This window comes from Puma concolor, chromosome D2 (assembly GCF_028749965.1).
Source record: "Puma concolor isolate L17-30 chromosome D2, mPumCon1.1.hap2, whole genome shotgun sequence".
NCBI classification, from domain to species: Eukaryota; Metazoa; Chordata; class Mammalia; order Carnivora; family Felidae; genus Puma; species Puma concolor.
In genome coordinates this window covers 18460549-18478164 of record NC_141677.1, presented here as the reverse complement: position 1 = coordinate 18478164, position 17616 = coordinate 18460549, and the positions used below count along the sequence as shown (strand labels likewise).

At 42.1% G+C, this 17616-nt stretch overlaps 1 long non-coding RNA gene across 7 annotated transcripts in view; it reads left to right on the top strand.

The window, feature by feature from the left end:
• LOC147575817 (uncharacterized) overlaps nucleotides 1–17616 on the top strand; it is an 81517-nt gene that overhangs the window by 48672 nt on the left and 15229 nt on the right. For 5 of the 7 annotated variants that reach the window (XR_015241589.1, XR_015241586.1, XR_015241591.1 and 2 more), the window contains 3 exons: nucleotides 13516–13760; nucleotides 14482–14700; nucleotides 16869–16935. This is a non-coding gene — a long non-coding RNA (uncharacterized LOC147575817). Of the gene's footprint in view, nucleotides 1–13464; nucleotides 13761–14481; nucleotides 14701–16868; nucleotides 16936–17616 lie in introns of all 7 variants that reach the window. The other 2 variants (XR_015241588.1, XR_015241587.1) reach the window with 2 other exon arrangements.

Here is a 17616-nt window from a genome sequence, read left to right as displayed (position 1 = left end):
TCTTTAGAATATTGCATACTTAGAGCCCGTTGTTTTGAGATATAGACCCTAGTGTCAATTCTGGGACAACAGTCCTAGTGAGCATCCTATTTCATGTATTGTTCAAGTCTCTTGTATCTACTGATTTTCTGTTTACTTGTTCTAACAATTACTGGAAGAAGAGTGAAGGAATCTCCTAATGTAATTGTGGGTTTGTCTATTTCTCATTTCAACTCGGTCAGTTTTGCTTTATGGTTTTTTTAAGCTTTGATTTTTAGGTGCTTATGTATTTAGAATTGTTATCTCTTCCTGATGAAGTGACCCCCTCTATCAATGTGAAATGTCCCTTTTTATTCCTGGTGTATTTATTGTTCTGAGATCTATTTTTATGATATTAATATAGTCACTTCAGCTTGCCAGCTTTTTTTTTTGGAGGGGGGTGGTATTTGGATGGTTTGTATTTTCCCATTCTTTTATTTCTAATCTACTTGTGTCTTTATATTTAATCTGAATGTCTTATAGACTGAATATAATTAAGTTACACTTTTCAAAAAATTTAAAAAAATTTTAAAAATCTAGTCAAGCAGTAACTGCCTTTTGATAGTAGTTTAGATTGTGTAATATAATTATTGTGGCACACCTGGGTGTCTCAGTTGGTTAGACCTCTGACTCTTGATTTCAGCTCAGGTCATGATCTCTTGGTTGGTGAAATCTAGCCCCATGTCAGGTTCTGTGCTGACAGTGGGGAGCCTACTTGCGATTCTCTCTCTTCCTCTCTTTCTGCCCCTCCTCCATGCTCTCTCTCTCTCAAAAATAAACTTAAATAATTATTGATATTGTTGGAATTAAGTGTGCTATGTTTCTATTTGTTTTCTTTTTATTCTATACTGTTCTTCCCCTACTTTTCCTACTTTCTTTGGATTAATTGATTATCTCCACTATTGGCTTGTTAGATATTTCTCTTTCATTTTTAATTGTGGCTCTGAGTTATAAAATATGCATTCTTAACATATCAAAGTTTACTTACAAATAATATTATAGCACTTCAAGTATAGTGTAAGAAACTAACAACAGTGTATTTCTGCTTCCTTCTTATATCCTTTATGCTACCATTTTAATGGATTCTACTTTTATATAATATGTTGAACTTCTATAATTTATCGTCACTGTTTTGCTTTAAATGATCAATTATCTTTCAAGGAAATTAAAAGTAAGAAAAATGCCTTATAGTTACCTATATAGCACCATTCCTGGCATTCTTCATTCTTTTGTGTAGATCCAAGTTCCATCTGGTTTCCTTCTGCCTGAAGAACTTCATGAAGAATTATATTTCTTGTACTGTGTCTGCCTGTTGGGAAATTTCTTTCAGTTTTTGCTCATCTGACTCTTTATTTCACCTTTATTTTTGCACTGGGCATAGAATTCTAGTTGACGGTTTTCCTCTATTCCCTTCAGTACTTAAAACATATTACTCTATTGTCTCCACGCTTCCATAATTTCTGGCAAGAAGTTTGTAGTAATTAATATCTTTATTCCTTTGTTTGTAACGTGGCTTTTTTCTCTGGCTACCACTTTTATTATTTTTCTCTTTATCACAGTTTTCAGTTTGATTATAATTTGCATTGGTGTGGTTTTCTTTCTTTCTTCCTTTTTTTAATACTTTTGGTCTATTGATGGACACTTGGGTCACTTCTGTATCTTGACTATCATAAAAAATGCTGCCATCAATAATGCATGTATCTTTTTGAACGAATGCTTTCATTTTCTTTGGGTAAATGTCCCAGTAGTAGAATTACTGGGTCATATGGGAATTCTATTTGTATGTATGTATGTATGTATGTGTGTATGTATGTTTTAAGTTTTTTGAAGAACCTCCATACTGTTTTCCATGGTGGCTGCACCATTTTGCATTCCCACCAATAGTGCATGAGGGTTTCCTTTTCCCCACATCCTCACCAACACCTGTTGTTTCTTCTCTTTTTGGTTCTAACCATTCCGATAGGTGTAAAGTGGTATCTCATTGTGGTTTTAATTTGCATTTCCCTGATGATTAGTGATATTTAGCATATGTTCGAATATCTGTTGGCCATCTGTATATCTGCTGCGTGAAAATGTCTATTCAGGTCCTCTGCTCATTTTTTTAAATCAGATTGTTTTTATGATGTGATTTGTATTAGTTCTTTAGATATTTTGGATCTTAACTTCTTATTGGCTATATCATTTGCAAATAACTCCTCCCATTCAGCAGGTATGTCGTTGGATTTCCTTAGCCTATTTTTATTTGGTACTATTCTTTTTCTCTTTTTGCTGTTCAGCTAGTTGCTTCCCATTACTCTTCTTCCAGGTCATTGATCCGTTCTTTCTCCTCTAATCTGCTGTTGATTTCCTCTAGCGTATTTTTAATTTCAGTTACTGAGTTCGTTGTCTCTGATGGGTTCTCTTTTATATTTTCTATCTCTTTGTTGGTGTTTTCCCAGTGAGGTCTTTCTTCCACTCTTTCCAAGTGCAGTGAGTATCTTTACAACTATTACTCTGATTTTTTTTTATCAGGCGTATTGCTTATCTTTTTCAGTTAGCACTTTTGCTGTTGTTTTGCTGTCCTTTCACTTAGGACCTGATCCTCTCTCTCTTCATTTTGTCTTACTCTCTGTTTGTTTTGATGCATTAGGTAAATCAGCGATATCTCCTGATCTCGAAGTAGTGGCCTTATGAAAAAGAGGTCCTATGGTGTCCTGTAGCACAATGTCCCCTGTTTACCAGAACCAGGCACTTGAGGAGTGTTTCCTATGTGGTATGCATGCACCCTAGTGTTGTGGCTGAGCTGGGTTTGCCTTCAGTCCAGTTGGCTATAATGGCCCAGTTTGCCTGTTGAGGACAGGGTTTGGTCCTTGTTCTGTTAAGAGACCAATCTGAAGCTACCATGGGCTTGTAGATGGTCATTGTCAGCAGTGAGACCAGATGCCTACCCTCAACCCATTTGCTGGGGCTGAAGTCATACCCAATTGCAGGCTCTTTCCCTGTGCTGCCCCTGAGAGTTTTTGTTGGTGGGCAGGGCCAGCAGTCAGATCACTTGTCTGCTGGGGCTGCAGTTGACCTGGTGTACGTGTGGTTATATTCCCCTCTCCCCAGGGCAGGAGTCACTTTGGAATGACTCGGGTCCCTGCCAGGGCTGCTTTCTGGATGTGACATAGCAGGAGCCACTTTGGAGAGATGATTGCTGAGTGAGGTGGGTTGAATGGGGCCGATACGTAGGAGAACATGGGGGCAGTTTGTGTGGTGTTGGCAAGGTAAACGTAGGTTGTTTGTTCTTGTTCCCACGAAGGCTGGGGGAGGGGAGAGAAATAGCACCTGCCAGCTGTTTTGTTCTTGAAGAACACTCTTAAAAGGTCCTTCTCCCCTCCAGGGGTGCCTGGGTGGCTCAGTCAGTTAAGCGTCCGTCTTCAGCTCAAGCCATGATCTTGCCATTGAGAGTTCAAGCCCCGCGTCAGGCTCTGTGCTGACAGTTCAGAGCCTGGAGCCTGTTTCAGATTCTGTGTCTCCCTCTTTCTCTCTCTGCCCCTCCCCTGTTCATGCTCTCTCTGTCTCTCTTGAAAATAAACATTAAAAAAAAAGGTCCTTGTCCTTCCAGCACATGTTCTGAGATTAATAAATAAATCTCCTTCATGTATACACCAGGTACTTTTCAGACTGCTGCCGCTATGCTGTATCTCCTGAGTTGTTGGTTGTGCTGTCTCTGTAAGGGTGGGGACTCAGTTTCCTATCACCTTCCAGCTTCCCCAGAGCTAAGCCTGCTGACTTTTAAAGTACCCAGAGTTAAACCCTGCTGATTGCGAAAACTTGCAAAGTTAAGCCCTGCTGGCTTTCAAAGCCAAGTGTTATGAAGGCTCGACTTCCCAGTGCAGGTGTCTGGGGTGCTTGGTGTGGGGTCTGCTCCTCTGCTCTGTGCCCGTGGTGTCCCACGCACTTGTGGTTCATCTGGACAGTTTAGTTCCTCACCATGTCTCTGTCCCTCCTACCTTTTTCAACAGGGCCTCCTTTCACAATTCACCGTGGCAAGTCTGTTCTGCCGGTCTTTGGGTCGTTTTCTGGGTTAGAGTCCCTGATGTGGGTGTTATCTAGGTTTGTCCACGGGGCAAGGTGATTTAGGGTCCTTCTACTTGGACAGGTTCTCAGAAATCTCCCTCAGACATTATTTCTTCAAGAATTTTTGTTTTCAATCCTACTTTTTCTTTGGATTCTAATTATATATTTATATTGTAATTATATGTATGTTATATACATATAATATATATGTATATACATATACTTGATCATGTTCCACAGATCACTGAGGTTCTTTTCATTTTTTAAGTACTTTTTTTCTTTTTGTGTTTCATTTGGCATTCAAGTTCCTTGCTGGTTTTTTTTTTTTTTTTCCTGAGATGTTGGATCTGTAAATTCCACTTAGCAAAATTTTCATTTTGGGTATTGTATTTCTCATTTGCTTCCCTTTTATACCTTTCACTTCTCTCCTCATTATACTCATGTTTTCCTTTAAATCTTTGAGCTATCATACGTTTATAATGTCTGCTTTAGTGTTTTTGTTTGATTATTCAATTTTCCCTATTATTTCTGAAACTTTTACTATGGACTGATCTTTACGGATTATGTATCACATTTTTCTCCTTCTTGGAAGTCTAGTCATTTTTTATTGGCTGTAGGACATGGCAATTTTTTTATTATTGAATGCTAAATATTATTTTATTCCTTTAAAGAGTGGTAGAGTTTGATCTGACAAGCAATCAAATATTCATAGGTCAGTTTGGTCCTTTCCAAGCTCACTTTTAAGTTCTAGGTCTAGAGTCTAGAGCGTTTATTCTAGGGCTAATTTAGTCCAATTTCCAAGGTCTGAAAATAGTTTGTTAAGGTTTTTTTTTCTTTTTTTTTTTTTTAATGGGAGAAGGCGATTTTGGACTCTTCTTTTTCTTTATATATATATATATATATATACACACACACATGCACACACACATATATATACACACATATATATATGTGTACATATATATATATATATATACACATATTTGGAAGTCTCTTTTGATGACAGCTAAGTAAGACTATAGAGATTTGATGTGTTAAGTTCATGGGACTGTTTGGGGTAAAGCAAATTTACAGCAATGTATTTAATAGTATGAGCCTATGTGCATGAGGCAGATAGGGCTACTCTGCAAATATATAAAAGGCTTTCTTTTTTTAATTTTTTTTAAAGTTTTTTTTTTTTTTCAACGTTTATTTATTTTTGGGACAGAGAGAGACAGAGCATGAACGGGAGAGGGGCAGAGAGAGAGGGAGACTCAGAATCGGAAACAGGCTCCAGGCTCTGAGCCATCAGCCCAGAGAGCCATCAGCCCAGAGAGCCATCAGCCCAGAGCCTGACACGGGGCTAGAACTCACAGACCGCGAGATCGTGACCTGGCTGAAGTCGGACGCTTAACCGACTGCGCCACCCAGGCGCCCCTGCAAGTATATAAAAGGCTTTCTAGAGAAACAGAGATTAGCTGAGGTGACGCCCAGCTGCCAGATCTACAAATAGGAGGGGCGGGGTCAGTGACTCTTAACCTCTAATGCAAAGAGAAGCATTTAAGTGTTTGCCAAAAGGTAGGTTCCAAGCCTCCTACAAGAGAAGGTCTAGGATAGGACCTTATAATTTACGTTTTTGTGTTTTTATTTATTTTTTTTTTAATTTTTTTTTTCAACGTTTTTTTATTTATTTTTGGGACAGAGAGAGACAGAGCATGAACGGGGGAGGGGCAGAGAGAGAGGGAGACACAGAATCGGAAACAGGCTCCAGGCTCCGAGCCACCAGCCCAGAGCCCGACGCGGGGCTCAACTCACGGACCGCGAGATCGTGACCTGGCTGAAGTCGGACGCTTAACCGACTGCGCCACCCAGGCGCCCCTGTTTTTGTGTTTTTAAATGTTTCTTTATTTTTGAGAGACAGAGAGAGTGAGCAGGGGAGGGGCAGAGAGGGGGGCGGTGAGGATCTGAAGCGGGCTCTGTGCTGACAGCAGAGTCCAACGTAGGGCTCAAACTCAGGAACCGTGAGATCATGACCTGAACTGAAGTCAGACACTTAACTGAGCCACGCAGGTGCCCCATAGTTTGCATTTTAATAGGCACCCTAAGGTGATTTTGATACAGGCGTTATATGGACTGTTCTTGGACAAACACCAGCTACGGATCTCAGGCACATGGGCAGGCGCCAACGAGAAAACACTTGTCTTTTAGGACTGGATGGAAAGTAAAGGAATAAGGAAAGGGTAAGAGGTGACAGGGTACTGGGTGCAAGAATTACTTTCCCTTGGTAGGCTGCTTAGACCGTATAGAAAGTATGCCTCAGGATTAGGTGGCTGAAGGCCTCCTACAGGGAGAGGTTCAGACACAGGAACAAGAGAAGCCCTGGAGGAGAATAGCTAGAGTCAAAGCAAAATAAAAACCTCACTTTGCTGGCTGACACACTGGCAACTCTAAATACTGATTTAGATGAACCCTTTACCTCTGCAGTGATCTAGCCTTTTTCATGAAATACTCGTCTCCGTCCCAGTGAGCTCTCTAGGGACACGATTGTAGCTTTGTAGTCCTTCACGCTGGGTTGTTATATTGGCCAACTTGCCTTAGTGCTGTGTTGAAGAGCTCGGTAGAAACAGAGAGTGGGGTTGATCTCTTCATCAGGGTTCCTAAAAGCCCTATCTCCGCAAGAATTCAAGAATTCGGGTCGACTGAGTGCTGCTCAGAATCCTTTATTAATTCCCCCTTGATGTATCACCAGTGAGGAGTCAAATCTTCCTATTTTCTGTCCAAACACTAACCACCACTGGGGCTTGGAGCAAAGACAGAAGCCTTTTAACTACAGATAAAGGAACTACACAAGAGGAATCCGTGGGGACAAAGAATGAGTCCTCTGACAAAGAGGCCTACTGTGTGGCTTCTTCAGAGCAGGAGGTGCGCTTGGATCTGTGAGCAAGGAGGAAACACTGGATTAATGACATTGAAGAAGAGAGAATAGAGGTGAAACAACGGGAAAATGCCTTCGTGGATTATTTTGTGATCTTTGGTGACTGAGTACCGCTCACAGTGCCGGGAAGTAACCCTGTTCAGAGGTGACTGGCAGTAAAGGGGGGAAAAAATGTCAGTGGAGAACCAACCTGCCGTGTGAGGAGTCAAGAAATTGCAATGCTTAGGACTTTGCAATCACAGTTGCAAACTGTCAGTCGCAGGTCTATGTTCTTAGAAGAGTTGTACTTATGGAGCATCTGTAGATTATTTATTTTTCTTTTCTCTCTGCATTGTAGCAACATTTCCCAAATGAGTTTTGCCCAATATTTACCCCGTGGGATGCTCCTTTGGAAAAGAGTTTCATGATCAGATTTTGGGGGAACACTGCCAACTCTATCTTCCTTGTAGATGTACGCAGAAGGCGATTCAACCAAGAAAAGAAAAAAAATACAAAAGCTATACGTTTGCTTATGTACGTTTTAAAGGATGGCAGGAGAAAACATTAAAAATGGTTGTCTATAGGAGAGGGAGGCAATAGAAAGTAGACTTCTTCGAATGTACCTTATTTTGTATATTTAATTTTGGAGTTATGTAAATATTATGGAGAATTCTAAAACAAAGCTGAATAAATTTAAAAAAATGAATTGCTGGAAATTGAAAGTAAAGGAAAACAAATGAACCTGTTCCTGGGTGGGACATACTTCTGAAAAAGATGTATTCCAATTGACTCTAAAGCAGAAAATTTTAACTGTAGATCCCTTCTGGGGATATGCACCAAGCCAAATGACCTAACCAAATAAGAAACCCCCCAATATACTGTTTCAGTAATCATATTGTTGATAGTAAGGTTGATATTGTTATTTGGAGATTTTGTGTGCATTATTATAGGAAAAGTAATTATGCTGGTGGTGTTGAAAGTTGAAATTTTTTGGCATGGTTGAAAAGAAACACACATGTAAAACTGACGATGTTATGTACAAACCCCATAGCCCTAAATTTGAATTGGAAACATCAGTATGAACTCACAATGCATTTTATCCTCAACAACACAAAATGTGTTTTTTAGCTCTATCCATCCCAAACCCTAGGGACAAAGACCAACATGGTAGCAGTAAGCATCCCTCCAATCTAGATTATGTTCTCTAAATGTCACTAGAAGGAACCAGGAGTCTTCAGAGAAATGCCTGCATCTAGGTCTGGGGTGCAAATGAGCCTGGAAATTTTGTCATACCGGAAAGAAAAGACGCTATGAAATAACACTAGAATGATGTCCACAGGACTGAAGACCTAACTTGAACAAGTTCTTAATCAAAGATGGGACAATTTTAACATTAATAAGGATCATGACTGCAGTATTTAAATCTATAGGCTCATAATGACATCAAAAAGAAGAAACGTTCATTGGATATCTTTGGAGGGTTTCAGGGAATCATTTCATTATTTTAAAAACAAGTACATTAAAGAAAAGAAGCAGAGGACTATTTCAGGTTTCTCGTATGATCTGCATTTCAGAATAACCAAATAGTAACCGGTAAAGGTTCCTCTTTAAAGGAATTTAACTGATAAATGAAAAAGGGATAGCAAACTTAAGATATGATCAGACAATGACTATCAGTGGTTGATGACATTACAGAGAAGGAAACCATCAGAATCATGTGCCTCCTGAAGAAGTAGTCCTGGGAAAAAGAAAAAAAAAATTAAGTTAAATCCGATCAAGACTCTAAATCTTACTAGTGACTTATAAGAAATACAAGGGACAGAGGAACATGCTAAGTGTTACCACAGAGGTATAATCAAAAAACCCAAACTGGAAAACTTTACAAGACAATTGAGACTCTGTTTCTTCAACAAATATCTTAAGGGGAGGAAAGAGATGGGGAATACATTGGAGGTTAGAAGAGACTTAGAAAATATAACAAGCAATTGGAACATATGGGTCTTATTTTGATTCTGACTTAAATGAACTGTACGCGGAAATAAACAAAATGTAAATAACATTACAATACAATCCAGGAAAAGTGAACACTGACCGACTTTGATAATAGTAAGGAATTATTAGCATTTTTAGGTCTGAGGATATTAAAGAATGGAGTTCTTTTTTTTTTTTAATTTTTTAATGTTTTTATTTTATTTTTGAGACAGAGAGAGACAGAGCATGAGCAGGGGAGGGGAAGAGAGAGAGGGAGGCACAGAATCCAAAGCAGGCTCCAGGCTCTGAGCTGTCAGCACAGAGCCCGACGTGGGGCTCGAACTCACAGACTGCGAGATCATGACCTGAGCTGAAGTCGAACACTCAACCGACTGAGCCACCCGGGTGCCCCTGGAGTTCTTTATTAACTTCTTTTAGTATGATGGAGAAAAGTTGTGTACGAAAGAAAAAAGTTTGTGTCTTTTAGAGCAGGAGGTTGGCAAACTATGGCCTCTGGGCCAAATCTGGCCCATAGCATGTAATATAAATGAAGTTTGTTGGAACACAGCCGGTCCCCTTTGTTTACATTATCGTCTGTGGCCCTTGTGCACTCCAGTGGCCGATTTGAGTAGTTATGACGGACACCTTCTGGGGCCCTTTGCCAACTGACTCCTGTTTTAGAGATATCTACTAATATATTTACCAGTGAATTGATACGCTGCGTGGAAGGAGATATAGGTGGTAATCTAAACAAATCAGGTTAGATTGTGTTGAATTCGGGCTTGTAATTTTGTTTCATTACACTGTTTTCTTTACTTTTACATAGTCTAAAAACTTTTCACAATAAAATATTCTTTAAATAATGTAACTCTTGGAGTGGACATGGGTGGGATGGGAAATAGTTTTGTTGTTTTTACTTTGTATCATGTTGTTCTGTTTGCTATTTTTCTTAACAATGAATATGTTTCTTATAGTAATTTTTTAAAAAGATGAAGACTGTGTCACAAGTTTCCGGTACTCCCAACTGAATTCCAAATAAAATTGACGACCGGCTCTTGGCAAAAGATTTCCCAAAGACATTTTCATGCACGCTTGTCTATTTATTTATTGGCCGTGGGATTCGCCACCATTGGGCGAGTGGGTCAGTGGAAGGTCTGCCTGTCCTGAGGCAGCTCTTGGCATCTGACCTATGGTCCTGCAATGTGAGTTGTGCAGTTGGCGCCCAGTATGGAGGTAGGTGTTGGGAAAAGTGGTGAGGCTTTGCTAGAGCAGCCCTTCCGGGTTGCCTGGCCAATTCCCGGTTGCAGAATGTCTATAAACCCCTCAAAGAAATCCCTTTCTTTAAAATAAAACTCAGCGGAGACTTTGTTTGCAACCGTGAATCATGATATTACTGTACATTTTTTAAAAATTTAGATTCAAGTTCGTTAACATATAGTGTAGTATTGGTTTCAGGGGATTCATCATTTGCATATAATGCCCAGTGCTTATCACAAATGCCCTTTTCAATGCCCATCACCCATTTGGCTCATCCTCCTACCCACCTCCCCTCCATTAACCCTCAGTTTGTTCTCTATATTTAAGAGTCTCTTATGGTTTGCCTCCCTTTCTATTTTTATCTTACTTTATTTTCCCTTCCCTTCCTCTATGTTCATCTGTTTCGTTTCTTAAATTCCATATATGAGTGAAATCGTATATTTATCTTTCTCTGACTGACTGATTTCGCTTAGCATAATAGCCTCTAGTTCCATCCACATTGTCTCAAATGACGAGAGTTCATTCTTTTTGATCTCTGAGTAATGTTCCATTGTGTATATATACCACACCTTTATTCATTTGTCGATGGACACTTGGCTCTTTCCAATAATTTTGGCTATAAATATTGGGATCCTGTGTGCCCCTTTGAATCAGCATTTTTGTATCCTTTGGATAAATACCTACTAGTGCAATTGCTGAGTCATAAGGTAGTTCTATTTTTAACTTTCTGGGGAACCTCCACACTGTTTTCCAGAGTGGCTGCACCAGCAGTGGAAAAGTGTTCCCCTTTTCTCTGCATTCTCACCAACATCTGTTGTTTCCTGAGTTGTTAATTGTAGCCATTCTGACAGGTGTGAGGGGTATCTCACTGTGGTTTTGATTTGTATCTCTCTGATGATGAGTGATATTGAGCATCTTTTCATGTGTCTGTTAGCCATCTGGATGTCTTCTTTGGAAAAGTGTCTATTCATGTCTTTTGCCCATTTCTTCACTGGATTATTTGGGTTTTTTGGGTGCTGAGTTTGGTAAGTTCTTTACAGATTTTGGATACTAACTCCTTATTCAATATGTCATTTGAAAATGTCTTCTCCCATTCCATCAGTTGCCTGTTAGTCTTGTTGGTTGTTTCCTTTGCTGTGCAGAAAGTTTTTATATTGATGAAGTCCCAATAGTTCATTTTTGCTTTTGTTTCCCTTGCCTCCAGAGATATGTCTAGTAAGAAGTTGCTGTGGCTGAGGTCAAAGAGGCTTCTTCTCGTTTTCTCCTCTAGGATTTTGAAAGTTGCCTTCTCACATTTAAGTCTTTCATCCATTTTGAGTTTATTTTATTATGGTGTAAGAAAGTGGTCCAGGTTCATTCTTCTGCATGTCGCTGTCCAGTTTTCTCAACCTCATTTGTCTTTTTTCCATTGGATATGATTTCCTGCTTTGTTGAAGATTAGCGGGCCATCCATTTGTGGGCCCATTTCTGATTTCTATATCCTGTTCCAATGGTCTATGTGTCTGTTTTTGCGCCAGTACCATACTGTTTTGATGATTACAGCTTTGTAATACAGCTTGAAGACTGGAATTGTGATGCCTCCAGCTTTGGTTTTCTTTTTCAACCTTACTTTGCTATTTGGGGTCTTTTCTGGTTCCATACAAGTTGTAGAATTGTTTGTTCCAGCTCTGTGAAGAATGATGGCGTTATTTTGTAGGGATTGCATTGAATGTGTAAATTACTTTGGATAGTATAGACATTTTAACATCATTTGTTCTTCTAATCCATGAGTATGGAATGTTCCTCCATTTCTTTGTGTCTTCTTCAGTTTCTTTCATATGTATTCTACAGTTTTCAGTGTACAGATCTTTTACTTCTTTGGTTAGGTTTATTCCTAGGTATCTTATGGTTTTTGGTGCAATTGTTAATGGGATTGATTCCTTTATGTTTCTTTCTGCTCCTTCATTATTGGTGTCTAAAAATGCAACCGATTTCTGTACTTGATTTTATATCCTGTGACTTTGCTGAATTCATGAATTAGTTGTAGCAATTTTTTGGCAGAGTCTCTCAGGTTTTCCTCATAGAGTATCATGCCTCTGTGAAGAGTAAAAGTTTAACTTCTTCCTTGCCAATTTCTACTGTACATTTTCTTTATATGATTGTAATAACTGCTGCTTTCTTTTCCTATTCTTTTTTCTTTTTTTTTTTAAAGTTTTTTTTTTAACGTTTATTTATTTTTGAGACGGGGAGAGACAGAGCATGAACGGGGGAGGGGCAGAGAGAGAGGGAGACACAGAATCGGAAACAGGCTCCAGGCTCCGAGCCGTCAGCACAGAGCCCGACGCGGGGCTCGAACTCACGGACCGCGAGATCAGGACCTGAGCCGAAGTCGGCCGCTTAACCGACTGAGCCACCCAGGTGCCCCTCCTATTCTTTTTTCTATTAAAAATTTATGTGATTAATAAATATTTGTTGGATGAATGAATGAATGAATGAACGAGGGGTTAAGTGTGTTCCTCCTTTGGTTACACAAGGCCCAATGCAAGAACAGGTTTGACACAGATGTATAAGGAACATTAAAACCTCACAGAACTTATTTGCAGAACAAATCACTTTTGAGCCAGGCCCAGAGTTGTTGGATGACTTTCCAGGACCAGGAGGCCCGTAATGAGTACAGTCAGAACCAGGTCCTAAGCCTCCTACTTCCGACGCCAGGTCTTTGGCTTTGTTACTCTGTCTAGTATCATCAGATAAATCTCCCAGGCTTCCCAGGAATGGGGGTAGAGAGAAGATGTGAAGAAGGGGTGGGGAGAACGGCAGAATTGCTCTTTGTTTTTGTGCTTATTTCCTATTTTTATCGTATCTTGGAATTTCATCTAAAATTTGCCTCTGTACCAAAGTCCTTTAAAGGCAGTGGCTGTGTTATCATTTTTTTTTTTTTTTTTTATTTTTGGGACAGAGAGAGACAGAGCATGAACGGGGGAGGGGCAGAGAGAGAGGGAGACACAGAATTTGAAACAGTCTCCAGGCTCTGAGCCATCAGCCCAGAGCCCGACGCGGGGCTCGAACTCACGGACCGCGAGATCGTGACCTGGCTGAAGTCGGACGCTTAACCGACTGCGCCACCCATCATTTTTGTCCCAATATCACCAAGTACAATGTCTGGGGGGGAAAAATTAACCTCTATGAAAATTCAGGGTGTCGGGTCACCCAAGAACAACCATCCCCATGAGCTCAGTGGGTCAGACAACTTTCATAAGAGGAGGAAGAGTTGCCACGATAACCCATTTTTCCATCTGCAGCCTTTTGCTTTCTGTCCTTCACAAGCTGGGATGATATATCTTCTACGACAGGATAAAGAAGCCATCCTGAGTGTTGGATACCCAGTCCCGGCGAGGTAGCATCTTACCGAGAACAGCAATGGTGGCCATGTCTCCCAAGACAGCACAATCTTTCCCAGAGACGGGAAAACATAAGATGAATCTCACCAAGGCCAAGGAGAGAAGATCGCCCACTCCCTTACTGCTCCAGACCTAGAGGCACAAGGCTAGAGTTGCCAAGAAAGTTACTGTATTGACAGGCTTCACGTTTCAGTTCTGTAAGTTTCTAAATTTCATCTTGGCTCTTTGGGAAGTTCATTAACATGCCTTTGCACTAACTTCTTGGAGGCAAATGCTTTTTTGCTTTCTTAAAACATTCCTCTACAAATCCCTTCGTGGTTTCAGGCAGAGTCTGGGTGGGCAGCCTCCCCCATTTCTTCCCTGGGAAAAAACCCTGGCCATCTAAGACAGATGGAGGCACATTGATTGAATCTAAAGCTACTGAATAATAAAAACTCATGCAAAATAAATGCGCCCAGAGAAATAAGCTTTTCCGTAGCAGCCCATTCCATCATATTTTCCTGACGGCCCATCTAATTTATGATGGCAATTCCATGGCAATTCCTCTTAATTTCCTATTATGGGTAATTTATTTTTTCCCCTTCTGAACATGCAGTATAAAAGTTTTTATTGCACACATAAGGGACCAGCAGACAGCCTCCGACACTGAGCTAATGCCAACACAACATCTTGAATTGCCCCTTGGACATACGCTTTTGAAAAAGTTAATCAGCTGAAAGACTGAACCACAAGACAGTTTTGACTAGAGTCCCCGTTTAAACTCTGCAAGGAAAAGTTTTAGCGGTCACAAGGTGAAAGATTTAGGTTAAAAATGGGACGCCCTCAACCATAGATTTTGGAAACAAGTCACACCATTTTCAGGCAGATCCAAATGAATCTTCCAACGTCACACTTTCCATTTCACTGCTGGGCTGACAGGGCTTGCCCCTGGTCATCTAAACACTCTTTGGTACACTGAGGAACAGAACGGCCATCAGCACCGAGGGAGAGAACAGAAGTGTGGTCGTTGGCTGAGTGGAACACACGAGACGGAACCTGGACTGCTCCACCCAACCCATGGAAGTTTCCTTGGGGGAGAAGAAAATTGCAGAGAAGGGGCTGTTTTCCTGTTTTCTCGGGACATCCCCGAGGGTGGAGGTGAGGGACATGATGTAGCATAACAAAAATGTTATGTTTTCTTAAATGTTTGTTTTATGTTTTCTTAAATGTTTGTTTTGAAAGCGAGAGAGCATGAGTGGGGCAGGGGCAATGAGACAGAGAGAGAAAGAGGGAGACAGAGGATTCAAAGTGGGCTCTGTGCTACAGCAGAGAGCCCAATGCGGGGCCTGAACTCACAAACCGTGAGATTATCACCTGGGCTGAAATCAGGAGTTTGGACGCTGAACCAACTGAGCCACCCAGGCACCCTCTCCCTCTTTTGGTTCATAAATGTGGACTCCGTGAATGTAACTGTCCTATCGAAGAAGGCTGAAACTCTCTTTTTCCCTCTCCCAAACGGAATGAAGAGCAGCTCTTTAAATTTCTAACGCATCTGTGAAATACGGTGTGGTGGAACGGACGGAGATCTTAGAGCTGGAAGACCTGGATTTGAACCCGGGCTCTGTGATCTTTCATTTGATGGTTTGTTGGTTTAATTTAAGTTTTTGTTTCAACCCCAGCTGGTTAACAGACGGCGTTAGATTGGTTTCAGGTGTACAATATGGTGACTCGACAGTATTGAACTTGTACGGCCCACGTGCCAAAGGGACGTGAGTTTCAGTGCTACCTCTGCCACTAAGCACCGTGTGATGTGAGCAAACGCTTTCCTCTCACCTCTCCCTGCGAAGCGCTGTTTTTAACGTTGCAGTGTTTAATGCATTTATTGTCATTACCATGCAACCCAGTCCTTAATTCTATCATCGCATCTGGGTTTGTCTTTTCTCTTGAGCTCAGCTAGAAGCCCCTGGAGGGACAGGCCCACGTTTTAGGACCACCCGTTCTGCAAGATGCTGGGCGTGTGCTTACGCTCAGCACATACAGAGTACCTGAGGAAGGGCCTGGTGACAAAGGAAAAGACCTTCGTTCCCCTCACACGTGACTACCTATCAGTGACCTAAAATGTCTGGTAACCACTTCTCGGGACTCCGGGACTGCACAGACCCTTGGGGTGTCCATGAGCATCACCGAGAAAACACAGATTTGGGGCCCACCGCACCACTGCGAAACACGTAGCAAGACTTTCCCCCTCAGCCCACCGGATTGCTTTTTTAATTGGTTGAAGTTGGTGGGCTTTAAATCATAACAAGAGGATACAAGTTGGTTATAACACAGCAACTTAAATGTAGGCACAACTGTGATGTCTGAATTACAAACGGTGTGCTTACGATGCTGCATTTTTCTGGAGCGTGGGAGTCCAGCCCAGGACCGCCTGGCCGGTGCCGATAAAGAACCATGGCTATACCCAGTTAGCGGGAAGAGAAGGGGGTCCCCAGGCCGTCACTCCTGACAAGGTGGGGCGGAGCCGGTAAGCTGCCAGGACCCTGCCAACCCCCACCCCAATCTTCAAGGGAGGAGGAGGAGATACTGTAGATATGATAGCCACCCGAGGCTCAACGTCTACTGAGCAGTAGTATGATGCCAAGTCCTGCTCTTAGTAGTGAGAATTCAGAAAAGAATGAGATAGTTCCTTGTAGGTTCTAAATCATTTAGTGATTCAGGGTCAGTTGAGAGATTGGGTGGATGTTTCTTTCTGTCTCTGTCTCTGTCTCTCTCTGTCACACACACACACACACACACACACACACACACACTCAGTCATCACAGTGAGGGTGGTTAGTAGCACTGACTCTAGAGGTTGGCTTCTGTCACTTGTGCTTTCCAGATTGGCTCTGGGAGGATCTGCACCCGCCCCCGTCCCCACCTGCTCTGCAGAAGTCCCAAGGTCAGAGTCTCAGGGTCAAAAGACCACTATTGGTTCACCCATGTCCACTCCCCCATCTGATACCAGCCTTGCCATCATCACTGCTTGGCTAAATTGTTGACCTGGTTCTGGTCACCAGGGTGCAACGTCACCTACGGTGGTTGTCACTCCCTGTAGCTGGTTCCAGAAATGCTTGGCTTTGAGAATTGGAAAGTCCTTTCCTGCTTCCTCGTGGTTTCCTCCCGTCCACAGATTATCTGGCCCTGTGATCAACGCAACCTCAGGATGTCCGATACCCCCGGAAGTCTGCCTGTCTGAAAGAAGGAGAACGTGGAAAAAAGAAAGAGCTGTAGATCCGACAGGGTAAAGACAGGTCTCCAGAAAAGCTCAATTTCTCCTTTTTCAGAAGAAGAGGTGTTTCCCAACGGAGCAAGCATCAGTAGGGAAAGGTGAACTGCAGGGGATTCTCAGAGGTAAGTTTCCCTCCTACCTGTGGGGTTCCAGCCCACGGACTCTTGTCGTTTACTGTTTGCTCTCTCCTCCAACCCGATGTGTCAGGTTGGCGGCCATCTGAAACAGAGCGCTCGGCTGTGAGGCTAATGGTTTTGCCGGCAGATCACCACCCCCGTGTGGAGATCACCATCTCATTTCCTCGGAACGGCTGTCTTCCGTGCTTCCTTGGGGGTCCGAGAGCAGGGACTGCAGGCAGATTGTTCCTCCCTCGGCTTTGCTATCTTCTCTACTCTGCCTGGGGCTGGATCACTCTGTGTGAGCTTGCTCGCTCTCCCAGGACTCTGTTAAAAGGGAAGCATAGAAGACTGCATCGGAGTCTAGCCAGAGGTGCAGAATCACTGAGCAGGAACGCCTGTATAATCTTCCGGACACAGTGCAAAGTGCAAATGCAAGGGTTCTTGTTCAAAAATTCCGAATTCCAAGATGGTAGCAGCCGAGCATCCAGAGCAGGGTACTTCTAAGTAAGGGCCTGGCGTGGGTCGCACCACCGGGAAGCTGGAGGTCTACCTCTGGAGGGGAATCCAGAGGAAAGTGGGACAGTTTCAGACCCACCCTAATGGACGCCTTCGGCCAGGCATTCTGGGAACAGTTGGGCCTGGGCAGGTTGGCCCATTACGAAGCCATAATGGCCACCACCTGCC